At 41.8% G+C, this 26,531-nt stretch overlaps 1 long non-coding RNA gene across 1 annotated transcript in view; it reads left to right on the top strand.

Moving 5' to 3' along the window:
- Positions 1-2,061: 2,061 nt before the first annotated feature.
- Positions 2,062-26,531, top strand: part of LOC119147750 — a 37,733-nt gene continuing 13,263 nt past the window's right edge. The window contains exons 1-3 of the long non-coding RNA XR_005104138.1: positions 2,062-2,143; positions 19,576-19,660; positions 22,250-22,436. This is a non-coding gene — a long non-coding RNA (uncharacterized LOC119147750). The remainder of the gene's footprint in view (positions 2,144-19,575; positions 19,661-22,249; positions 22,437-26,531) is intronic.

Raw genomic sequence — 26,531 nt, 5'->3', positions numbered from 1 at the left:
AGAAATTTCTCACCTCCTATGTTAATCATTTTCTGTGTCATAATTTAAGGCCTTTACATCTCAAAGCTGTATTTGGGTGACTATAATGAAATAGTAGCAATGACTGAAGACTTTATAGTTCATTTGGTAATTTGGAGATGTGTTGTTAGCTTAACGAAACCTGATAAAGCACAAAAAGTAAAGCATCGTCTTCCATTCCTGAAGATGTAGATTTTGGGTTTAGAAAAAGAAAAACTGAGTCCTGGAATGCAAGTATTTTATCCAAATATATATCTTGAAATTTATATATTGAATATGATGCTACAGAAACACGAATGAATGAATTACATCCTTATATCTGATTTTTGGTTACAAGGGCAAGGAAACATAGTAGAAGCTTTTCCCTATTTTTATCATCACCAGCTGTGAAGCATCAGTAGTGGCAAGAGGTGACTACAAGCAATGGAGCATTTTCAGATATGGGGAGAGTGGTCCTTTGCTGTCCTCTGTGAGAGAGGGACCTTCTTGCCCTGAGAGTTGGACAAAGCCTAGAAATAGTGAATATTTGACTTGTACCTTTCTGGAGACTGCTGATGACAAGTAGGAGTCAGGGTTCCTATTCCAAGCACAGGCTCCTTCGAGACTCCATGGGTGAACATGAGCCACACTTGATGATTTCACCTGTAAAACGGCTCAGCTGAAGAGCAGATTCTTGGCTCAGTTTTCTGCTAGCCTATGGGCTACAGTTCACTTGAGGTGAAGAACATCTGTCATTGTTCCCTGCCAGCAGAGCGCTGCTTCTGGGAAAACGGGGTACACCTGGTGACCAGGAGAGCTTTGATGGATCTTTTCCATCAGTTGGAGAGTACATGAAGAGCTGCATTTTCCAAATCTAGTGCAGAAAGTGTATGGAAAACATTTGAAAAGGGCTAGCTGGCACTTAATGTTAGTAAACTTTATTTTAAAGCCATCAATAATGCCTCCAATTTCGCTTTAGTTACAGATGTCAGGAGGACAGAAGCAAATGTCGACAGGCTCTTAGAATAATGCAGTAAAGCCTTAGGTATGCTCTGTTACAATAAGATGGATTTTTTTCTTTGTGGAAGTCTTGCACAAACTGGAAAGTAAGCATTTAAATATGATGTGATACTCCCATTTAAAAAAAAAAAAAAAAAAAGAGCATCTACAACAGACCGAACCAAACCAATGAAATTTCTAAATTGTCAGAGATTTTTCAATCAAATCTGTATAATTTCAAATGGAGTGTGTATTCCTTTTCCGTGCTTTGAGTCATATTTTTTTTTATATCACAGGCATCTCACTTTTGCTACGAGCACCAGTATTATGCAGACCTCGTACAAACGAGGAGCTTCGCTGTGAGAGGTGTCAGCTCTTGGAAATAGTTCCTTGCTCTCCGGCTGAATTCAGTCACTTGGGTTTTCAGCGGTCAAGTTCAGCCTTTTGTGAGCACTCCTCCTTTCCATACTGATGTCAATAACAATTGCAGAAGAATATTTAAGAGTGCAATTGGTCCTGATAAGTAGAGCAATTTGCCCTTTGTAGGTATCGCTAACATATGGGGGAAGTGAAATGTTTTTCTCTTCTCTGCATTGCTGTTGCTGAGACTGTGTGTTTATTTTTTTGGATAAAACCATAGCAAGAGAACGTTTAGCACAAAATTAGGTGTGTTCTTGTAACCAAAAACATATATGATAGGCTCCAAGAAGTTGTCGATGTACTTGGCTGGGAGCAGAGTTTCAGGGTATGCCCCATGTTAAACAAGTAATTTACTTTGCACGAAGGCAGGATGTAGAAACTGAAATTTTCAAGGTCTTTCTGAGCTTTTGAATATCTGTCTCTGGCAGATACGGTAATACAGAATGTGCTTTTGGTGATCTTGCAAGTTGTAACAATATTTACTTTTTAGGGTTTTGTAGAAGAGTATTATATTGGTGCCTGACAATGGGTATGGGAATACTTATTCCTTGTATAGTGATATTATAAAAAATGGCACTTTCAGGAGGTTATGAAAAGTACTTCCTACTGTGTTGTTCCATGGCTCCTGTTTCATTTCAGATTGCACATAGGAAGAACACGCCACCATGGTTACCCAATGGTGCCGGAAGAGCACTATCCTCTTTCACCTTTCGCTGCATTGTTAATGGTAAAGTATGAATCATAGTTATCGCTTGGTACATTTTCATAATGATGTATGGTGATTCGGATGTGTGTATCTGTAATTAATGAGAGGGAGTTGCATGGCTAATTCCCTGTGCACTGCTGACATCCTGTCTGCAGCTTTGTCCCTGATCTTTTACTTACGTGTCCCAAACAGCCGGTTATTGCATTACATCCTTGTATTATATAAATAAAGCCTTGACCTTTGTCCTTTGCAGTATTGGTTCAGAGTGGTTTTAATTCAATTTAGAAAAGAAGCCTGGGTGTTAAAACCATTTGAATCTCCTTATGCACCTTAAATGTTGATGGGACTATTTCTGCTCAAGAGAAAGCACTAAGGCTCACAAATTGCCTTCCAGCTTTTTGTCATTGACAAATGAGTGCATGTTTCTTCAGATTGAAACTATGCAGGAAGCCCTTTCTGGGCAGGGAGTACGCATACTCCTCTGCATTGCAAGGCGGCATGGGTCTACAGAAATTATTAGCAGTGCAGTGTCTTATTATTTCATCAAACTGTTCTGAAAAAACAACCCTCCTCAAGCAAGTTCCTTCCCTTGTTGTGGGAAAATCTCCAGTAATTGTTTTCTTCCCCTCCCCCCACCCCCATCACCATGTTTTACTGCTTACTTCAGGCTTGTGTCCATGAATTCCTCCTGAGAAATCCGGGCTGGCCCTACAAACATTGCAGTCCATTAAGACAGACAAGCTCACAGTTATATTGGTGTCAGAAGCTCAGGTCCTCTCCAGGAAGAGTCTGAGCTCTTTTCTCCATTGTCATCCATGTGGTTGTGTCATTTTTTTCCCCAAGTGTGTGTTAGAAGTAGAGATAATCAGAATGTTTATGTCTCTGGGCATCTAAACCATATTACTGCTGAGCTTCAGTTCCCCACTGATATAAAATGGGGATAAAGGTGCTTAATTATATTCTGTGGATATTGTGGGATAAATTCATTAAAAATTTGGAGTATTAGAGCTAGACACAATCTGGCCTATATTAAAATAATTGTGATTGTAGTGCCGTTAGTACCTCTGTGCAAATCCTAGCAAAAGCAATTTTTTTATAATGATGGAGACACAGATCCTCTAATTATCCAGGACAACTCAAATTAGCACCACAAATAACTGCTAAAAGTTGAGACTGCATGATGTGAAACATAATTGATTCTGAATACATTAGGGCAACTGCTGTTAAGTGATGTACAATGTTATTCTCTCCTGTTGGACGTTTAATAATGTTTTGAAGAAAGAGCGAGGTGATTTATAACATTGCTAGAGATTTTTGGGAGTAGAAACTTGAGAGAAACAAGGAAGGGAAAACAAACTTGTAACTTGCTTGAATTTTTCACCCATTGCCACTTCCACCTTGTTTTGTTTAATTAGAAATGGCTTTCTATCAATTTTGTAGTGTTTGCAGATTTTGAACTGGGTGCGGCTACAAAGCCAGAATTAAGAAATTATTTTTTTATTCACCAGATTGGTCCCATTAGTAGAGGAAAAGGCTTGCTAGCAAACCTCCATAGGTTTCCCTTGGGAGAAGTAAAATAAGCCTTGACCACTAAGCTGACGACTCCATTTAGTTTCCCTCCTGCCCCGTCACTGCCCCTTACTTCTTGTACAATTATGTGTAAGCAGTGATTGCATGAACCTGCCTGGATTCCGTGTAAATGATACGTCTGGCATACAGGAGTTTTTGTGAATCATTAAAAGCAATGCATTCTTCCATGCTTGGCAGAAGAAGGATACAGAGAGCTTTTGTGCTTCAGTTGCATCAAATTGAATATTTCTTTAATCACCCTGGAGAAGAATGCACTTGATTGCATTCTGTGAGTTCTGCTGTTATTGTTCTTGGGTAGACCTGGTGGGTAACAGATGACCTGCCTCCACATCACTGCTACCGTGGCCACCCCCTTGGATCCACCAGCTCTTCTCCCTTGGGCAAGACCTGCTCCACTGGAGTAGTAATTGTGCAACAGTCAAAAGGAAAGAATGTGAGGGAATAGCCATTAATAACAAAGTTGGCAACCCTCTGCGAGAAGAGCTATTTTCACATGAAAATCTTCTCCAAGGAAGTAATGAAGCCTTGCTTCATTTGACGTCTTATCAGGTAATTGCACAGAAGGTAATTTCCAGGTAAGGAATTTTTTTTTCTTGAATATAGGGCAAATATCTGCTCTTTAAAAACAGATAAAAGGCTCTGCACACTGCCCAAACTGTCAAAGAATTAGCACCAGGAGCAGAAGTTTAATGTTGGTTGGCTTTTTTCCTCTAATAAAATGGTGCTAAAAAGACGATTAACTCCTATATGACAGATTATAAATCCTCTAGAAGAGAAGAGAGAAACTGATGAAAGCTTGGCACTGTTTTTCTTATGGCTGCACGGTGATGCATTTAATTTTGAAGACTATTAAACAAAGATGAACCTTTCCCTACCCTTTTGCATTTACAGAAAATAGTAAATGTAAAGCCATAACTAAAAAAGATAGTAGATCATGTTGTCATCAGTTTAGAAGTTTTCCTGGGAAGTGTTATGAAAAATATTAAGGAAAAAAAAAGGTATTTCTTTATTTTAGTATGCTCAGTTTTCACTCATAAGCTCCAAGTTTAAAGTAGTAACTTAAAATAATCTAGACTTGATCTTCAGTGAGAAACAGTGAAAGGAGTCCTGTTCTGCTGGTGTTTTAAATTGACATAGTCAGCCTGAGTACTAGAAAGCTAAGAGGAATTGCAATCCTTGGCCTCGGTTTATGAGCTAATTGCCAGTTTGATAAATGTGACTTGTTCAGTGGAGGGCTCATTCTGAAACTGTTTTCTGGCAGTGGTAAAAAAGGAGTTAAATGCTGCTTGATGCCTCCCTTCTGAAGGAGTCATGGGGCGTCGGCATCAAGCCTTTCCCTGGTGCTTTGGCGCATGGTGCTCAGCACAGAAGGGGTAAGCCCCTCGCAGCAGGCAGAGGTAACACTGTTAGGCAGGAGCAAGAAGTGCTCATCCTGGGTTTGGACCAGCGACTAGAAAGCAATGCATGACATCCTGAACCAACAGGATGAACACATCCCATCCCTACTGAGCTCGATGAGCATGGGGGGGCAGAGTTTTGCCCATCCTGGTTTTCATTGACTCCGTCACTTAGAGGCTTTATTTTTGACATGGTCAGCAAAATCTCTGTGCACAAAAACAGGTGCAACTGTTTGCTTTCCCATCTCCATCTGGGTGTGAGGCAGAGCAGGGTGGGAGCTGTGCAGCCGTGTTTTATACGCCGAGGCAGCTTAACTCGGGCTCAGTGACGTAAATAAAAGGGGACTTCCCAGCTGCAAGCAGTTCGCATCTGGTGGGACCCCAGCGAGCACATGGCTGCCTCTGCCCATATGTGTAGACATACCAAATGTAAACATGAATCCGGTTAAATTTCACACATTTGTTACAGTTTCCCCTGCCGCCATGGAGGCCTCCCACAGCTGCCCTCCTCCTTGATCTTGCTGGGAAAGCCTGGATTTATGACAACATAGACTGTTCCTTGGCCTCATGCTGGGGTGCCAGTAGTGGGGCAGGAGCTTCATCGCACTGTCAGAGAGGCAAGCCAGGCTGGGAGGTGGTTCAGTCCCACCAGCCCAGGTCATCATAATTTACCAACCACAGCCATAGAGAACAGGGAGCAAGACTGATAGAAGGGGAAGGCTCTTTTAAAGAAACACCCAGGAGGTCATAAAATGTCTCTTAAGCTGGGAGGAGGGTCTTGCTTGTAAATCAGGGCTTTCCTGCTCACAGTGTCTCCTGGCATGGCTTTCGAGGTGACCACATCCCTCAGAGTAGCCAGGATGGGAAGTGATTTGTCTCCCTGCTTTGCTTGCTCCTATAACCAGAACCAAGGAAGAGGAAAATATCAATGATTCTGCATACGTGTACTAAGCGCACACGATGATTACTTATATTCTGTTTCCTGTGAGTAATTGGAGTGCATTTAAAGCAGCAGCACAGTGCGCTGCTGGAGTAGCATGCAGGTGACCAAGTGTCAGGAAAGGAAACCAAGGTGGGGAAAAGCTACCTCGCTTTGTACTTGTACCTGCGACTCCTGCCGAGGCTTTGGTGCCCCGCTCTGTGCCAGGGTGCAGCAGCGTGTCGGGGTGGGGGGCCTGGGACCGGGCTCCCCTTCCTGTGCGTGGGCGGGCTGGGACAATGGCCTTGACCTGGCCAGTGAATCAGTGGTTGGACTCGCCCTGCAATCAGCCGCGCGGTGCTCAGGAAACGAGCCACCTGCCCTGCTTCCTCTCATTTAAAGGATTTATTTTTAAGTGGAAAAAGGCTGTGAGCTTTGTTCCTTTTTCTCAGGGACTTCATGTCCTTTAGAGATCCCTGAAGGCTGTGGTGCAGTACAGGCCGCCCCAGGGACCCTCCTTTGGGGACCACATCCCGGTGTCTTCACTCAGCACCAGGCAGTGAAGCTGAGGCTATTCACAAGGTATGCACAGATCAAGATCCTGGGCAGCACGGCAGAGACTCCTGATGTTATCTGAGCCTCTTTCTACCGTGTTCCCAAGGAGAGCAGTGGAAAATGTTTCTGAGCAAAACAAAAGAGATCCTGGCCCTGCTGAGCCCATGTTGTCCACACTTGCATCCCGTAGTCCTGGTGAGCAGTGAGGCTCTCGGGCTGGGATTCAGTTAGTTTGATCTGGACTTTTGCTGGCATCTACAGCGTTATATACTGTAAACCTGTCTCATTATCCGTTTGTGACCATGCACTCTGATATTTCTTCTACTGTACATTTTGTGTATGAAAATTGCAAATCCAAGGTCCATCTATGGACCTGTGGCATTTCCTCCATGGGGTTACTTCTCTCATGAGTAGATTTCGAGATGCTTCCAGACTGTGAACCAGCACAGACTAGTACATCCCAGATCCTGCACATCTGATTTCCAAGAGTCTTCCTTTCCTTTGTAAATCAGCTCTGAAAATCAAGGGGGGCTAAATGTCATAGATGTTTCTTTTTATATTTTGAAGAAATGCGTTGTGCTTGCGTTCTTGCATTGAGCTATTACTATGTCTCCAGCCCATACATAGTTGCTCTGTGTGAAGAAAGCTGATCTAAGTTCTGTCTGGGTCCTGTGCTGTACCCAAGTGAGATGTTCCTATGAGGTGACACTGCTTCTGGGACTTGAAGTGGTTTCTCTCTGTGGCACAGCATCCCACTGTGTAGATGTGCTGGTTTCCTCACACGTCTGGCTTGAGGATCTCCAGCACATCTCTGCATTACATGGTGGAGGCATGCCTGTATCTGCAAAACATAGCTAGTATTTAATGATTGAATAGAAAACAAAAGAATGCATGTTAAGTTCCTTTCTTAGAACAATCCAAGGTCTACCCATGCTTACAAACCCCTCCTTTTATTCTACTCATCTCTATATATGTATTAATTCACTTTAGCACCAATTAATCCATATGTTTCTACCTACCCACCCATTTTCTTTTTTTCAAGTTAGAAGTTAGAATACCTTCTGGGAGGTGGTTCTTTATGTCTTACTGAACTTTTGCCAAACCAGTGGTCCTCAGAAAGGAATGTTAAGTGTCAACAAAAATTAGTTTTAGTCAGAGAGGATACGTGGTGGTGTGCTGTTTATCAGAACAAAACCTGTCTCTACGGAGTTAGGTAGGATTTGAAGTAAGTTAAAGGATTTTAAATAAGTTAATGTAAAGCTCCAGTTAAAGGATGTGCATGTTATACCTCTTTCTGTGGGCTGTGGGGAAGAGGACGGAAAGGGGACTATTTCAGAGCCATTTTTCCCACTGGGTTCTGCTGGGAAAGGTACACACCACTTCACCCTTTGCAAAGGTGTCTGTGTATAGGTAACTGGAGAGAATGGTCTTACCTGTACGTCCCTTGTTTTTGCATGGTTATTGCTGTTTGCAGAGCTCTGCAGATGCAGAAGTAAAGACAGACTGGAATGAAACTAAAATCCCAAGTCTTATCACTTCTGTGATGCTTCATCCAGCTTTACCAGCTGCTGTGACTGAAATCTTGGTGGGTTTTTTGTCATTTAATTCCTTACATAAGGCCTGCAGTTTTTAGCCAGTGCACAAGCCAGAGATCTGCAGACACCCATCTAAACTCAACAGAACTTGTTCTGTACTTACCATCTCTCCTCTCAGTCTCCTTACCCTATTTTTAAATATCCTCACAAATCCTTCCTTCAGGCTTTGTTCAGGAAGTAACTAACCATATTAACGCAAACCATGTAAACCAAGCATCGTTACACAAGGCCGGTGTATGATACTATTCATTGATACCACTAACTATGATAGTATCGTTCTCCTTTTTTGAATACTTTTTTTTTTACTGTACCTTTCCTTTCTGATGTTTGTCTTTTCCCAGCTGAAAAATGTGGGGTTTTATTCTGTTTCTTACAAAACATGAACCAGCTTGGCTTTTCTCATTAACTTCCCTGTTATTATAAGGACTGCCATCGGTAACATTCGTCACGTTAGCGGCATGGTGCTGGGAGCCATGTCCGTTAGCTAACCCAGGTCCCCTCTTACAGCTAGATGGCAGGATGGAAAAATATTGCAAGTTCATGCTTTCAAGGCAGGGGTGTGTTTTTCTTCAACCATTTTGTAGGATTGCAATTAAAAAAAATGAAATTCTTAAGTGTCTGGAATCCAGAGAAGGCTGAACTCTGTCCCCTTTTGCTCAAGGGAAGCCAAGCAGCTGTGAAACCATGGAGGACTGGAACCATTTCTTTCTTGTTGGTAAGATTGGCTAGAGTCAAATCCAAAAGGGGAGAGTCTTTTACGCAGTCGTGCAATTTATGGCTCCATTGCAGATTCTCCTGAAGAAAACGATACATTGCTGTAATGGTAACCAGAAAAATACCTTGAGGTTTTAAAATGGGATGAGCAGTTCATGCTAGTTAGAGTAATGAATGATACAAACTGCACTGAAAAACAAAGCAAACACATTGTTTCAACTAGCACAGCAAAAAAATTAGATATAAATTAAAAGTAACTGCAGTCTTGTGGTCATTGTTGGTTATTTACAAGCCTCTAGAAATATTTTCTCTATCTGCCTTTCTCATCAGAAACTAGTCAGTTACAATAAATAAGTCTGAAGATGGAGAACATCAAATAGTGAATCATTATGGCATCATTATGTAGGAAGTGGTAATGAGGGGAAGGCCAAAAGGAAGCTCACAGGCTTTTCAGCTTCAGAAAATCTATTTTTAAATTAAATTGAAATAAAAGCCTTAAATAAGTTTAATGTAATTATGTGGGAAAGGTAGTCGCACAATGAAGAGGTATTTGCAGCCTGAAATTCAACTTCATGCTATTCAGAATATTTCTAAACAGGAAAGAAATAATTGCCATGTCATTGAACTAGTCATGGAACTGTGTAGGTGAATCTTCCATGAGAGAAAGAGAAAGGTAGTCTGGAAGTGTGCTGATTCAGAAGTTTCTAAAAGTCAGGGAAAAGGGAAGATGTTTCATTTAGATATTGTTTGGTAGCAGCAATGTATGTGCATTCCTTATTAATTCTCACTTTAATTGCATAATATATATGCTTAATATTTTATTTATGCATCTATAATATAACATGAAAACATATTGATATGTAAAAACTGCATCACAATAAAGTATTTTGGGAGCAGCATGGCTGAGTTTGGGGTTTTGTGGGTTGTGAGGTTTTTGTTTTCCAATTCTGATATGGACTTAATTTATTTTTTTTCTTCTGAATCAGCACAAGAGCACATTTCAAGATGCTTAATGGGTTTCTTTTCAGGATGAGAATTCAAACTTTGTTAAAAAAGCATTACATTTGTTGCAAATCAAATCAGATATTCAAAATGTGTTCAGCTCCCCTGAACATCAAAAGGAGTGATCAGCAAGTTCCAGGCTCGGTCCTGATTTGACAATTTTAAGGTAGCGGTTTTTGACATTGCCTAGACAAACCTTGCAAGGTCTGCAGAGCATTGCTCCAAAGGGATAGACATCCAGCAGACACAGATAAAATGAGCCACTGGTCGTCAGGAAAGGAGCTGTTGATGTCCTGTTCTGCTTGGGCTCTATAGAAGATGAAATTGGGAAACTGATGCCTACACTTGCCAGAAACTGCAGTCTGATCACGACAGTCAGGACTGATGGCTTTGATGGCTGATAGCTTCACACAGTCCTCTCCTGTGGCTGTGCTGCTATTAGTCAGAGCAATGGGCCATCATAGCTGGGAAAGTTTTTGCCATTCAAAAGAAAAATAAAAAAAAAGTCTGGTCTGCTTTTTAATTCAAGTATTTCTTCTTTTTAATAAATAGTATCAAAGCAGGGCAAATTGGGTGGAAAAGACACTGTTTGAAATGCCTCAGGTTTGCTCATACTGGTGACTCTTGAGGAAACCTGTGTATCCTGTGCTTAGTATTGGTAAGTCCTAAGAGTGTGATTATCTTTGAGCATCTGAGTACCAACCTGAAGAATGAGACTTGGGAACCTGATCTCTTTTCCCAATCTTAAATGTGCTGTAAGGCAATGAATGACTAAATTTTCATTTTGTGAAGTATAAGAATAAGGCAGTTGTTGTTCAGGAGATGTCACTGTTGATTTGGCTAATGACAGGGATGAGAACTCAAATTTTTGGGTAAATGGAGTACCAGTTCACCAGGCCTACATGAAAAATTTATAGGTAATAATAACAACTGGCAGTGGGAGATGACATGCCACTGGTCACAAAAGGACAAGCTATAGCAAATTGAGTCATAAAAAGGTAAACCTTGGTGTTACTTCAAAAGAAATTATCAAAATCCATTTCAGAATATGCAGCTTGGGTTCAGAGCAAAACTTAACATTTCTAATAAGGATGTGAAAATTTTAACATCGAGAAGTACTTTTTGTATGGGACTCACACCACTTAATGTCGAGGAGGTGAAGGTAAGAGATGCTGAGCAAGACGACCAGTAGTTTGTTTTCCAGTTTAGAAATATCAAACAGTTTCCCAGAATAGTGGTAGTTATCTCCTTTGTTGTGCACAACTTTGAATCCTCTTCCCTCGAGTGATGCATTGGCTTTGCTGTGCTTGTTGTATGGAAAGGTCTAAGTCATGAATCTGAGCAGACAATACTAACTTGCATGTTTCTAAGGACCCAGGAGAGAATGAGGATCCATTATGCTAGGTGCTGTCTAAACACATAGCCAGTATTTAAAGTCTGAGTAAATAAAAGAGGAACAGAAAAGTTCAGTGACACACAACGACCCCATGAGAAGAAGCAATGGTCTGGAGTCAGCCCAGCTGCTCTGACTTCTAGTCCATTGCTTTTCCACTGGATATTGCCATACTGACATCTTGGATTGTGTAAAAAGTATTGGATGATATATACCAAATGGGAGGCTTATCACAGTTATCTCTACAAAGTCTGGCACCAGAAGGAATTAAAAAACAGACATCAAATTATAGACACATAGCTGGATCCTGAATGTATCTGTTTAGTGCACTAATGTATAACTGCTTGATTATTGACAATGAAATCCTCATGCTGCTACTCATCTCCACCTGTCTCAAAATACATTGAGATCAGTCCTTAGATTTATTTCTTGCTCTGTCTCAGGTGTAGCAATTAAAGAAATGTTCTGTATTGCTGAGAGCACCAGATGTGTGCAGTGGAGCATCCTATACTGACAAACATTTTGCTTTTAATGGTTCCTTTGGGTACACATTGGCGTCTGGTTTTATTTTTCTGTTTATACTTTATTTTTCTGTTTTATGGAGCTGTTTCCTTGATGGGGTTTTTCAGTTTCTTGCCTCGGAGGATGGTTTGAGGTAGCATGGCTTATGGCATAGCAGCGTTAAGAGCTGTCTCCTGTTTCTGTTTCCAGTTTTAAGGTCGTCCTAAGTTCTTTCATTTGAATCCTACCATATGAAATAAGAGCAATGCAAAATTCTGACTGATTCTGGAACCTGCACTGTGGATCATGCTGATGCCTTCCTGGACTTCCCTAATCATTTCTTGATGTCTCTGGTCTTCCTGGACCTGGAACTACACTTAACAAATATATGACAAGGTTCCTTCGGAGCAAAGTCAAGGAGCAAGGTTTTTCAGTCACAGTAGTTGCAAACCTTCTTTCACCCACACCCTGGAGGCGGTGGGCACTTAGGAGGTGTCAGGTGGCTTTTATTCCTCAAAGTTTGTTTGTAGTCTTTTTTTCCCTCCCATCTAACTTTCAGCTGGTTCTTCATTGCCAATTGGAACAAGATGCTGGGTTGCAAATCTCAGTGTGAGTCTAGTGATGAAAGGCTGGAGTGCAGCAGCAGGCATATTACAATGATATGGAGAAATCAGATCTATTTTTCCCTGGGATATTTTCTACCAAATTGAGAGTACCATGATGGATATGACTAGGTGAGAAGAGCCACAAACTATGTAAACCTGTAAATAGAGTAGAAAGTCTTTCCTGACCTCTGCAAGTGATTGTCTTACTTCCTAAAGGGTGGAATTTGGTTACTTTGGCTACAGTATGAGCACTTTAAAATGTTGTTTGGTGTGGTGGATGCTATTTTTCCAAAACAATATAGGCAGTGAAAAAACAGATCTTCACACAGTTATTATTTCTGAGTATCAGGTGTATCATGATACTATGACCAATGTAAATCTAACCTGGGAACCTCTTATCTTGCAAAAAACTCATTTATTTATTTTTTCAAACAACAGTTCAGGTAAAACCACAATGAGCAAAAGATTAAAGCTCTGTCAGATAAAAAGCAGTGCTGTACTATTTCAATTATCCTAGTTTTCAAAAGAGAATAAAATATGCAGTAATTCACACAGACAACATAGATATTGAATAACCATTGCAATGGATTGTATTAATAGATACGTAAGATGAATAAAACCACGTTTGATTTAGTCCTCTGCTGATGGTGCCAGTGGATTACAAGGACTAACCTGTCTACTGCAATGTTACCCGTCAAATAGCTGTAATTCAAATCTTTCCCTTTTTTAAATTTTTTTTAAATTATTTTTTTCCCCCTCCTAGGAATACAAAGTACTCATGATAAATAACTGCTTTTACATTGTTTTGTTTTTCTGGAGACTGATCCTGATCTTACCCATCCTATTTCATGCCCATGAGTATTCCTGTTGGTTAAGGTAAGAAAGTTGGGGGTTTTTCACACCCATAAATCATTTTGGGATTTGGAACTATGATGTATCGAATTAACCCCTGCCCTCACTCAGCTACCTGTGCATCCACTTGGCCTGATACCACATGACACAATCTGGGCATAAGTCTGCGATGGGAACCCTTGAAGCACAAGCAGGAGCCAGGGTCCCACTGACTGTCGGTGAAGATCAGGTCCCACGCTGTGCGCTCTCCTTCTGTCTTGTAGGGACATGCATTCTGAGGGTGGAGAGTACCAGGCATTCAGATCTGTGCATGGCATCCTACACCTTCATGCTGACATGCATGGACTGTTTCCTAGATCATTTATTTTATTTTAAGCTGTTTGAGAGATAGATAGTCATTGAAAAAACTCCGTGGAGTTCACCTTTATAAAAGACTGCTATCACCAGTTAGCAGGCTATGGATCAGGCTTCCAAGATGTTGCAGATATGATTCATTTCCCTCTTCACTGTGTGGTGAAAGCCGTGTGCGGTCAGGAAAAAGTGTTTTGGTGGTCTGAACCAAGCTGCACTCTAGCATCCCTGCATCCCTGGCCCTGACTCTTAGTGGCTTCGTGGTCCCCCCCTTGGTGCTGACCGCTTACAGTAACATCCCCAGCAGGTTGAGGACAAGTGGGAGTGATGTTAGTAGGAGGTTTTCTCCTCCTATCACCATGGATCCAGGGTGGTGCAGTGTGCTTCAGGGAGCAGAAGCTTGAGGCTACAAGTTGATATTCCCCAATGTGTTTGAGAAGTGATAAATCATACTCTCCATTTTGATTAGCTTTTCTCCACCACCAGTGGCTTTTCAGATCACATTTAGTGAAAGAATTACCCACGAGTTGGCATTAGAGGTGTGCCTCTAGGAAATATATTACCTGAATTAAACTGTGCTAATTCAGAAATAGCTTTTCCACTTTTTTGTTGCCCTTGTTAGGGAAAAATGCTTTGCTTTAAACTCCAGCTAACTGATTACCTGCCAGTTCTGAAGCTGTGCTCTGAATTAATCTGCTCCAAAAGCCAACAGAGATGACTTACGTTTGGGCACCTCGCAGGAAAGCAGGGAGATGAAAAGCCTTCACAAAACTTTGACAAACAACTTGGAGTGTTTGACCAACTGTGCACAGCTGCTGCTGCTGCATGAAGAATGTAAGTAAAATGGAGACGAGAGGTGATCAGCAGGGAAGGCAGCTTTTGTATCTGCACTGAGCATTTTATTTTCAGGCAAGGAGAAGGAATATGCTGAATTACCTGTAGGAGGTGTGCCTGCTTTGGCTAATAGATGTACCTGGTTTATGCATTAAATCCTAACCGGTCAGATCCTGTATCGACGTACGCTGGAACCCCTCTGAAGCCAGTGGAGAAAACACTCATGCACAACACTTTAATTTGGTTGATTTCATCCCACCCATTTAAACCTGCCTTCACAGGCTTGTTTGCAGAGTGGAACCGAAATCTCTCTGCCCTCTCCAGTTCCTGATTTCAGGCGATGATGTCTCCTCATAAACCCTGGATGCGATAGCACCAGCGTGACCCATCACTTCATTACATCAACGTGCAGCAATATGTATTGCGCTGAGGAGGAGTTTATCTGGTCAGAATGGATCTGGTCCAGGAACAAATAAAGGAGTTAGGAATCTGATTATTTCTGGGCCAGCTCTGTATGAATTACAGCTTCTCAATTTTCCTCATGTCAGCTAGTTTAACTTTGCTTTGTTTTCCCTCTCCATGCAGGAGGTGTATCTTGCTAGCAGAGGCTTCTTGATGAGTTCCACCATGAAGCTGATTTCTTAACAATGCAGTTATCGGGAGATCTGACCTGGATTTGGTATCAGGTTGTGATGAAACTTACCATGTTTGGTGTCTTTTGAGCACCGGCTCTTTTGGGGCATGCTGAGCTTGTTCCAAAACTGGGGACCCACCTGGCTGCTGGGCTCAGGGGGTGTGCAGTGGTTCCCCAGACACACCCTGCCTGGAGCAGCAGCCTGATTTCCTCAGCTTTGTGCAAATGAGCTATCCTCGAACAGAGGCGGCTTCCTGATGACCAGATACAGCGGGTTTTCTATTGCATTTCTCACAGCCAGCATGAAGGGATTAAAGGAAGATGATACGTTAGGCTCCAGGCTGCTCCGCACTGGTTCAGGCATGAGTGGCAGGGAGAAAAGCCCATTTCCATTTTATTTAATTTCTCTAACTTTTCTTTATGATTGCTTTCCAATGATTGCAGAGGTAGTACAAGGCCAAGAAGGAACAGCTAGGTTGTTTAGTCTGATGAGTATCACTTGTTTATTTCTTCCAGGGCATTAAATTTTCCCTATATTTGCTTAACAGTTTATATTTGACTAATGCATATCTTTCAGAAAGACATTCAAACTTGATTCAGTGATTGCTGGAATTTCCTATGTTTTCCAAAACATTAAAAGTTACATCAGTGAGTCAAGAGCCTCCCCTTGCAAGATTCTTCTATGCAAGTTTTGCAGACTTGATGGCTTTAGCAGACATAACTCCTGCAGGTACTTGCTAAGGTTTTAAAGTATTTAATTGGTCTTGAATGTATCGTGCAGCTCTCCAAACGCAGGACTGAGATATTTACTGATCCCTTTTGCCTATTCTGCACATTTCAGTTGTCATTTCCAGGTAGGCTGATGCTTGTATAGAGGAATTGTAAACTACAATGGTTTTCAGCAGAAAAGGAGATGTTGCTAAGGGGAACTCGTGGGTGTACATCCTTAGCTGCAGCATGGTGACAGCTCTTCAGTTCCTGCTTTTGGCACCTCTCTTAAGTTTATGCCTGTTCTGAAGTTTAGAATAAGCAACAACTATTCCACAGAAATGCTTTTACCCTTCTGCAAACTTTATGTTTACTTACCAAGTTTTTATTTGATTGGGAAGCACTTCTGCAGGGCCTTACGGAAACGTTGGCTGGCTGTTTGTCCTGCTCCCTCCCAGGTGTGCACTGCCTGCTCCTAGTGCTTCTGGGCCTTTTTAATGTGCATATTTCTGTGCTGCAAACAGAACTGGAGAAAAGCTAACTTGCTTCCTTGCTTAATTTAGTTTCAAATTCTTACCCTACTGGGGAGTTAATCCTTTTCCAGGAGGTAAGGAGCAACATGCGTGTTTTTTTTACTGGTATCAGTCAGCACTGGTAACTAAGTACCAGGTAATATCTTCAATATCATCTTCAGCACTTTGGTGTAGAGATTAAAACAAATACCTCTTATTATAGAAAACTGTTTGAAAATGTGCGTAATGCTACAAGCTCTGGGGGCTGGCTATAGAGGACATCTAGTGTGTACCCTCAGTGAAGACTGCTGTCTTGAGCTCCCTTGCCTGACTTCTGGTATGTTGCAGATTTTTGGCACATGGAACAGGATTTCCTAGTGCCAAATATTAAGAATAACTTGGGGAAAAATTAGCATCCAGCTCCAAAGCCCATTTTGAGGTGTCATGGTGAGCAGTCAGTGGTGATGCCCTGCTCCTGCCGCTGCCAGCAGGGATGGGAGCAACCAAGCCAAGTCACTGCAGTACCAAACCGTGCTGCAGGCTTGCACCAAGTCATTAAGTGGGAAAGCTCTCTTACTTCCCCAGCAGCCATATTAACTTAGCGAACTAATTTTTAAGTGGGTAGAGGTTTAGATAGAATTTAGGAAAAGTATTTGGATTAACAAAGAATGCTTTGATTTTAGGGCTGTGCCTTTTCTGCCATGTTGTCTGAGAACGATGGTGTGTGGAGAAGAGTCCCTTGTGGCTATTTATACCAGCCTGCCAATGAAAAGCTCTCTATCAGGTATAACTGGTGCAAATCATACTTTATCATGCAGCAAAAACATGAGCTTCTCCAATTCTCTTTCCTATTGATAAGACAATGGTGTCCTGTGCATAGCCCTTCCTGCAAAATTCAGGTTGTGGTAGAAGGTATTATGTACACCAGCAAAGTGTTTCTGTGATGGAAATATTGTCTCAGACCAGGATAGGTTCTGTTCTCGGCTGAAGGTGGGAAGAAAATCCTCTGGGGGGAAAAAAAAAAAAGGAAAATATTTAGAGTGGTTTTGTGGTTTTATTGTGTCACCTTCTGAAATAGATGTGAATTAATCTATTCAGGTTCTTGTCCTGTTGTCAGTTGTTCCTAGTGATAAGAACCCTTGTGTATTTTTAAAACACACATTCATGCGTCTTCTAATTTTTAAGTATTTTTCTCTTAAAATTAAACTTGAAGATATGAATTCTAGAATTATGGCAGTCTAAATTTGTTACGAATGCCTAAAATATAATTGTATTTTCTTGTTAATAAGCCCTTACATAAAAGTAATGGTTGACTGTCAAGTCACTGAATGAGAGATATTACTAGCTAGACACCTGGTATTGGAGCTTCTTGAGTAATAAACCAGCTTTTGACAGCTGCAGCCTTTTTGCAGGTGCAAAAAGAACATTTTATTCTTTTTATTTTATCTGCTTAACAATACTTACTGACCAGAATATTCCAAGTTAGGAAAACAACTGTGAGTTGAAAGAACAGGAAACTTTGTTTATCCTCTTCCATCTTCTGAGTAAAAGCTGTGTGTAGGAGTCTGAGATTAACTAATTCTGATCTTGGAGAATGCGGAAGCAAGGAAAGCTCAGCTGGTTAACAGCTGATATTTGCACTGTTAGGTACACCAGCTGCCTCAAAACGCAAGGAATATTTTGATAATATTTCCTAAAATATGCAGGGCACAATGTAGTTCTATTTAAACGATTATGTTCTTCTGAATATTTTTGTTCAGGAACAGCATGACACAAAGCACATATTAAAAAGTTAATCAGGTGACCAGAAGCGCCATGTCCTGTTTCCTCACAAATTAAATGTAAAAATCAAAACCCAAAATAATTGCTGAGGTATAGAGTAATGTAAGTATGGTTTTAAAGTGTTCTTGTTACTAACAAAAACAAATATTAAATACAACCTCAAAGCTACCTTGCTTTGCAATTAAACATTTCTATTAGCTGTCAGCCTCAGAGAAAAACAGTTTCTTATGAATATGTGTTGGAAGGCACAACTGCAATGGAAATTGAGTCACCTAAATTGGGATTTTCTGGTTCTGATTTAAACCACAATTAACAAAACTGATTTAAATCAAAGCGATATAAATTGGTTCGTCCTGCTTTAGAACTAATTAAGGATGTGCCTTGAAAGCATGCTTATATCGGTGCTCTGACTCAGTGGGTTCTCAGAATCACTCAAGTCTTAATAAATCACAGCAAGGGATAGAATTTTTATTTAGTTCAATAGTCTCAATCTCTGAATTTAAGGCCACTGAAGAATAGATTAACATTTATAATTGCTAGGTTGATCAGTAACGCAAATTAAAAATGGAGATTTCAAAACAAATTAACCTTTCCAGCACATCATGTGGAGACAGACAGACAGTGAAATCATTGAAAAGGCTCCCCTTGTCCTTGAAGTGTTTTGCCACAAATCACCGTATCCTCCGTGGTGCTTTACTGCTCTGCAGCGAGTAGCCTCTGGAGTCTCAATGTCCAAAAAATAAACTGATAACTGAAAGAACAACGTGGATGGTCTGAGGCTGGCAACTTGCTGCATGGGCTACCATTGCTTAGCATCACTCTAGGCAGACTTGTATATTTTTGGACTAAGATTAGGATGTTTAGGCTAGGGCCAAATAGGTTTATGATTAGATATGTGCAGGCTCTGACCTATTAATTGAGGCTCACGCTTCCCTACATCCACACTCCACATTTAATGAGACTTTAAAGCAGTAAATGGAAAAAGGATCTTCTGTACCTGCCCACACACTTTTCTGCTTCCAATCTGCCCATCCTGTGTGTTGCTAAGAACCTTTCAGTGCTCAGTTGAGAGGCGTCTCAGTCTTCTCCCAAAAGCTGTCCCTCTTTGTGATGCCACATGGATGGAACATGACAGCATGCCAATATGGTCTGTGTGGTATTTATTTATAAAATTAAGAACTAGATCCCACCTGCAGAAACCAGCTGTATGGGCTCAGCACTTACATATGTGCCAGGTTTCTTCTTGGGCAGAAACGCAGAAAACTGGAGAAGATGGAGTGGATTTTGATGGCACCATCAAAATCTGAGACGGTCCAAGACTGTTCCTTCCATGCTCAGATATCTACAGAGATGGGAGATACTGTCAAGTGCAAGAACATGTTGCAGAACCCTGTGGAGGGATGTATGGGGAAAGAGTGGAGCAGTCTAAGGCTGGACAACCACGGAGGGAACGGAAAGAGTGATAGTATTACCTATTACATCAAACAGCTTTGGTCTTTTCTCTTGCAGGTATGCCAGCTCCTGGGAAGTTCTTGTTAACTGATGTAGCTGATGAGGACTCCAAGCTCCCTGTGAGTTGTTGTCCCAAGGCAGTGTAAGTACATATGATGTTTCTGCCATGGTCCACAGGCTCCAGGAAAATTGTTATTTTCACATCTACAGTACTTTGCCCAAATTTTCAGTTCCTATGGGTAATCGTTAGTACCTTCAACGTGCATCACTGATGACTGAAGTGGGATGTGGAAGAAATGTTTCCTTTTTCTCACAACTTATCTGTGTGCCTCCACAGTCCTTACCAGAACTGAGAAGTCAGGAACCAATGTGGAGTATGCAACCCATTAGTCTGACCCTATAGAAAATATTAGATTATGCAGATGCTTATGCGCATCCTTTGTTTAACAGTAGAGCTATTGAATAACTTGACTTTTTTTTCTGTGCGTGAACTGACACATGGGAAAACAGGTAGTATTGTCTCCTGATCCCAGGGCTCCAGGAGATATAAATAGGGACTGAACAGTGGTATTAAAAGCTTCCTCTGAACAGAATTCTTTTTTTTTTTTGCTAAGTTTATAAACAGAAATAAAACTAAACCAGGCTAAACAGACTGGAATGAATGCAGAACTGCAGCAGGTATTGTCATCACTGTTCACAGAAAGCGAGTGGTGTTTTGGTTAACAGAAAAGCAGAAAAACAAAGCCAGAGAGGATCCTTAAAGGTGTCCAAACTCAAGTGGTGGAAATGAAAAATGTTTTCCTATGTGGTAGAGCACAGATGGACAAACTAGCTCCTGCCACCGTGGTGCTGATGGCGCTGGTTGAGGCTTGGTGGCTGGCTGCGTGGTGCACTCATGGGCACGGTATCAGGTGTGGGAGGTGGGGACAGACCTCTCCTTCCTGCCAAGGCCACACCAGCCACTTCCAGCTGAGATGCTCTTGGCTTCTGGCATCAAAGGATGGCAAAAATGGGGGGTTGGTGAAGAAAAGCTGATGCAGTGGCTGTTGATAAGGCTATGGAATAGTCAGCCAAATACTTGGAAGGATTTTCAGAAGTTTTAGTAGATGATACAGGGTTGCTATCCAGAAGAAAAAGGTACTGCTGTCTTGTTCAGTAGATGCTTCCAGCTGCTTATAATGGTATTGGCCATAGCTAACTAATAGATGGAAAACTATTGCTTTTTCATGCATGCAAAGGTTATGCAACTTCCATAAACGTTCAGTTAAACATGCCCTGCTTTGCATGCCCTCCCCGCACACAGAGGTTTTCCAAAATCAAAGCTCTTTAGTATGGTTAGCCTTTCTGGTCTACCTTATTACTAATATTTACACAGATGCACTGGCAAAAATAAATTTATTGCAATATTTATTGGACTGAATTTGAGGTTATTTGTAATGTGGTTAGATGGTTATTTATTAGACATGTTACAGCAGCTATTTAACACTTCTATAGCTGTCTAGATGGTATTATGACATAAAACAGTATTTATTGTATATAATGCAGAAATTATTACAGGAAGAGTAAATTCTAAAAGAGAAAGAAACAACTATCAGAGTAATGGAAGGACAAAGAACAAAAATGTAGTTTTAAAGACCAGTTCTCAGCCAGACTGAGGGAGGGGAATATTTAGGATGTGAGGAAGTCCAGGTGCAGACTTTAAGTTCTCTAAAGTGCACCAGCACTGTGCCTAACAGCTGACCTTTCCCTCGTGAAATGGACATTTTTCATTTAGAAAAGGAAATGAGAATCTTCTTCTTTGATTTTTTTTTTCCACTGATTAAGTAGAGTTAAAAAGTTCTATGGCATCATTTTCTGCAGGGAACAATTTCACGAAAATCAAACATTTCACAGGCAGCTGTTACTTTGACATTGTTAATGTTTTATGTTAAGGTGGTATTGGCTCTTTTATTTCACTGTGATGGATTCAAATGGCAATGCTTTTCCATATCTGTGGGGTTTTAGCTCTATCTTCCACTGTTGTGTTATCACAACAGTTTTTTGCACTGTCAGGTGAAAGAGCTTTAGTTTTAAAGCTTTAGTTTTGTTTCTTATTTAAATCAGAAGAATGAATGCAAGTATTGAATGTCCCATGAAGAAATCTGGATGAGGCATGCCTGTAAAGAAGAGAACGTAAGGGCAAAAATTTACAAAAAAAATTATATATATAAAAAAAGTTTCCCGTAATCTTCAGAAAATTCAGATTCTTTAGGAAAACAAATCCCCTATTTTTGTATACAGACACGGACCATCTTAAAATATTTCACCAAAGCAAGTCAGTCTCATTACTTCTGTTTAACCGATAGACCCGTTTCTGTGGGAGGATGCGGAGGAGAGAGGAAATGAGGCTGCTTGGAAGGGTTTGCAGGTGTGAGGGTGAAGCTGGGCAGACGTCGGTTTCCATTTCTCCTGACGCTAAGGCAGAGGAAGGACGGAGCGTGGGGTGAAGGGAGTTGTCCTCCTTTTCCTCACACCTTCTTTTTACACTTGCTTGTGGCAAAAGAGCACTTTTGCCGAGAGTATCACTGTTGTGCAGAAGCAGCAGACCCCATCCCAGCTTTTGCTTTTCCAGCCTAATTCAAGTTGTTCACCCAAAGTCCCGTGGGACCACCTCCCCTGCATACACAGTTAGCTCATCATGGGACAGCAGCTGTTGACCAATAAATATGTATTTATCCTTTGCTTTTTGCAGATGGAAGAGCTGAAATACTCTGGTCTTTAGATGATAGAGCCTTGAATGGTGTAGGATGAGATGCTGAGTAACGTGGAGGCAACAGGACATGGGGAAAAACTTCGCTCAGATCACACACGGACTGGGAAGAGTTTTCATGATGATTTTTAAAAGAGTGTAGCTGCCAACTAAATTCAAGTTAATGCTGGTGAGAAATTACAGTAGGTAACTCAAGGAGACTATATATTTTCTTTAATTCATTAGCTGCCCTTAGAGGGTTAAAGAGAACATAACTAAAAATAATTACATAGGAGTTATGGAGCTCAAACAGAATGTGTTACTCTGCTCACACAAAACTTGAAGGGAGACAAATGAGAGAGGATTATTAGCATATTCTATTTTTTCAACAAATCTTACAAGGAAGGAAAAATATAATAATGTGAAGGAGCTGAAGATTCTTGTTTCCATAATAGCTGTATCTGCACTATCCTACCTGCAAAATTTATTCTCTGTGGGTGGTGATGCTGTTGAATATTTTTTCTTTCTTACCCATCCTGTTTTTCCCCTGTAAGCAGATCTTTTGAGTATGTATATTAACCTGAAATCCTGTCTTAGCTAAAACTTTCTTTGGCTGCAAGGGCAAGGACTCTTACAGGGAGCAAAGAGCAACGTGCAAAAGTGATCAGCAATACACTCACAAAAATTCATTTTTCTTTGAGCTCATTCATTCCAACTGTTCTCTTGAGGCTTGATCCGGAGCACAGAGAGATCCAGAGGGGGTTCACTGGGCTGTGGGTCAGGTTTTCAGGTCACCTGTACATGGCAGGTGGTGAATAATGAGCAGCATGCCACACGGTGCCAGCTCCTCGGGCCTTACCCTGACGGTGGAGGTAAGGATTTGGCCACTGATTTCACTAAGTGCAGCCTTAGGGCTGGAGGAGAGCATGGCCACTCATCACTTCTGCAGCAAAAGGCTATCACAGACCTTACTGATCAACAGGCTGGTGTGTCCCAGTAAGGCAGTTGACCATGCCCTAATTAACTGGTTCAAACTGTGCCCCGGAATGTTTTCTCTGTAGAGTTAGCTCTTTTATGGATGGCAACAGTCCAAGAAGTTGTTAGAGTCACTGCTGGGACTTGATATGATTACAAATATATTTCCATGTGTAATTATGAGTACGGTGATGGCTGATTTGTCCCTCCCACTGTTATAAACAGGCTGGGATTAATACATGTATTTTGCAAACAGAGGTACGCATACTGAAAACTATTTAGGGTGGACTTTTCTTCTTCTTTTTTTTCTTTTTTTTTTTTTTTTCCTTAACAGAATCCTTTAAACCAGTTCAAAAAGTTTGCTTTTGCAGACAGAAACGTCCTTCTCTTTAATCTCGATAAGGTATTTGGGTTGGAAAAGGGATTTGGAGGTCCTGGCCCACCTTTTTGTGCAACCATGTGTGGACCACTTTGAGCTGCCACCCTTTGCTGTCCTACCAAGCATTGCCTTGCTTTGTTAGATTTAAAACTTGTGGGAGGTGGTTACCATCTTCTGTCTTTGCTGCAGACACCAGCATGGTATGATCCAAGACCAGGGGTTCTGGATATCACCACGATAATCACGATAAGGGTTTGGGAGCCTCTTGGTCAATCCCAAAACTCTCATTTTTTTGCACAGCGGCAGAAGCAAGTCCTTGGTTCCTTGGTGACCTGCCAGCTTCTAGCCTGTAGCATCCCCATGGGCACCCCTTCCTGGTGTCCCATTGCTTTCCATACATTGAATCCTACTGGTGTCACAAGGATCTGGAAACTGATTACCAAACATAACTCAGATTACTCCATGGCAGAAAAAGAAATGTTCAAGCCTGGAAACACAAGAGTTAATATAAAACTAATTTCTCTTACCTACCTTCCAAAGACACCAACCTTTCTATATAAATTCCTCTGTCATTAATCTAATAAAGCTCTACTTTGTTCATAATTTACTACGCCCTTCAATAAGCATTGTAATATTTGTGCAGGGCAAGTATATAAATCATTGTTGCCCTTCTCTTACTTTTTCACTTACCTGGTTCTTTCAAGGTCACTAACCTACCCTATAGCTTTCATCTGGTTTAAATATTTTGCTGTTACCTTTTACACCTCGCTTCCTCATTTACACCCATTTAGATCTCTGCAGCTGCATCTTCTCGAGTAGCTATTGATCCATGTCTCCTTGCTAAAGGTTACTAACTTCATCAGCAGTAATGATACAAATTACATCTGTTAGGGTTCACTCACACCCTTTTGCTGGTCAGAAAAGGGGGACTGTTTTCTGGTTTTGTTGTTATTGACCATCTTCTCTGCCTAGGATTATCTAAAACACAGAGAGAAAAATTGTATTCAGTAAAATAGTCTCATTTTGACACATAGGCTTTCAGCGCCCAGGTCGTGCAAAGAGGCTAATCAATCCCTACTGACTTCCAAGGGCCTGAAATGTAGCTGGGTAAGGCCTCAATCCAGAAAGCACTTAAGGATATCCTTACGTAAACAGATGATCAGTCCCATTTTCAGTACAATTTGGTGAGAAGTGCATTTCAGAGTACAGCATCTCAGGGGATGCTGCTTCTTGCAAGGGCTGTGCAAGACCAGTCTGTACCAGCTGCAAATGCAAGCTGTAGTCCAAGGTGTCTGGTGTTCTTGCACTGAGCAAAGTAACTCTTTCCAAGTGTATTGATTGTGGGGACATCCCCGTGCTCTGGGGGAGGCTGTTGGGGTGCCCCTGCTTTAGAGTACTAGTGAGCATTTGTGAGTGTGAGCCTTTGCCCGCTGCAGAGGAAGTGAGCTCTTTAGGGCTCCTGAATTTCTTCTGCTGACTGTTTAAGAGGCAATGAAACTATTTAGGAATGAGCAGAGTAATTGCCTGGGTCCTACAGGACCTGACAGCTGTGCTCGCTGTGTGATGACTGGAGGGGTCACCCAATCTTGTGGCTTCATCGGTTCCTTGAGCCAAGCGTGCTGCCGCTGCAGGGTTGCCATCCTGTACAGAAACACACGGGTGAGGTGGAGCTCTGCCGCAGCTGGCTGCCAAGGACCAAGGCTGGGACCGTTGTCACCGTGGTATAGAAGAAAATAGAGCTAGAAGGGACCTGAGGAGGTCATCTCATCCACCCCCACCCCCCATGCCTGACACATGTTTGTCTAATGTGTTTCTTTAACCCCACCAGCAGTGGAGACTCCCCAGGTGATCTCCTCCAGTGCCTAATGACCCTTGCAGCCGGGAAGTTATTCCAGCACTGAACTTAGCTCTCCCCTGCTGCATTTAAACCCATTACTTTTTGTGCTTTCCCTGTGGATGTGGATAACAATTTATTGCCTTCCTCTTTGCATAAGCCTTTTACATAATTAAGGACTGTTATCATGTCTCCTCTCTGTCTTCCCTGCTCTAGACTAAATAGCCCAGATAGGAGGATGAAAGCTGGAATGGGGTGTCAGGGAGGAGGAAATCAGAGCGGAATTAATCCTGCTTCCTGTCCCTACAGAAACGGACTTTTCCTTCTGAAGGACAGGGGCTGTGGGAGGGGGAGACGAGCTTTTCAGTGCTGTTGATTCACTAATGCAGCTCTGTGGGCTGTGGATCAGATTGATGGGTTGCTGCCTGACAGCCTAAGGAAGAGGGGCTTGGGCTGCCCCTCTGCTGAGCTGCTGCAGCACTCCTATCCAGCCTGTGTGCTTGGGAAATACGGCTTTAATTTCTTATACGGGTGAGGGGTATCCAACTGATGTGTCAGCTCCTGCAAGATGCATCTGGTTGAGCTTCTGTGTATCACGAAAGCTGTTTCTAGGTGCTGTGTGTGTTATACAGTCAGATGAAATGACAGTATAACACCATCACCCTGCAGCAGCATCCAGGCAGTGCACCACAAGCCCTGCCAGGGAGCAGGAGCCCTCTCCTCTGATGGCAAAATGGCATTTCTGTTGGGAGCGGTGCCTTCAGCACGGCCGTGTGCATCCCACCCATGCAGAGGATGGAAAGCCACCCGCCACACACGCTGCCTACATGTGTTTCACAACTTGATTGCTGTTCATAAAACCAACACGTGGAACAGGCAAATGCCATCTGATCCAAAATGCCCTGGGGCGTATTATGTCAATGTCACATACATTAAGAAAGTACAGCGAGCACTCAGAGTGACTTCTTGTGTTCGTAGCCCTTTTGCATTATTCACGGCTGCTGTCAGAGCTGCACCACATACAGCCCTTGCGTTGCAGCTGTCATAACCTGCAGGAAACAAAAAATGTTCCCAGCCTGGAGACTTCCAAAAGCACA

The sequence above is a fragment of the Falco rusticolus genome, chromosome 4, assembly GCF_015220075.1.
Source record: "Falco rusticolus isolate bFalRus1 chromosome 4, bFalRus1.pri, whole genome shotgun sequence".
Classification (NCBI taxonomy): Eukaryota; Metazoa; Chordata; class Aves; order Falconiformes; family Falconidae; genus Falco; species Falco rusticolus.
The sequence above is the reverse complement of the archived record's forward strand: the minus strand, read 5'-3'. Positions and strand labels throughout refer to the sequence as shown.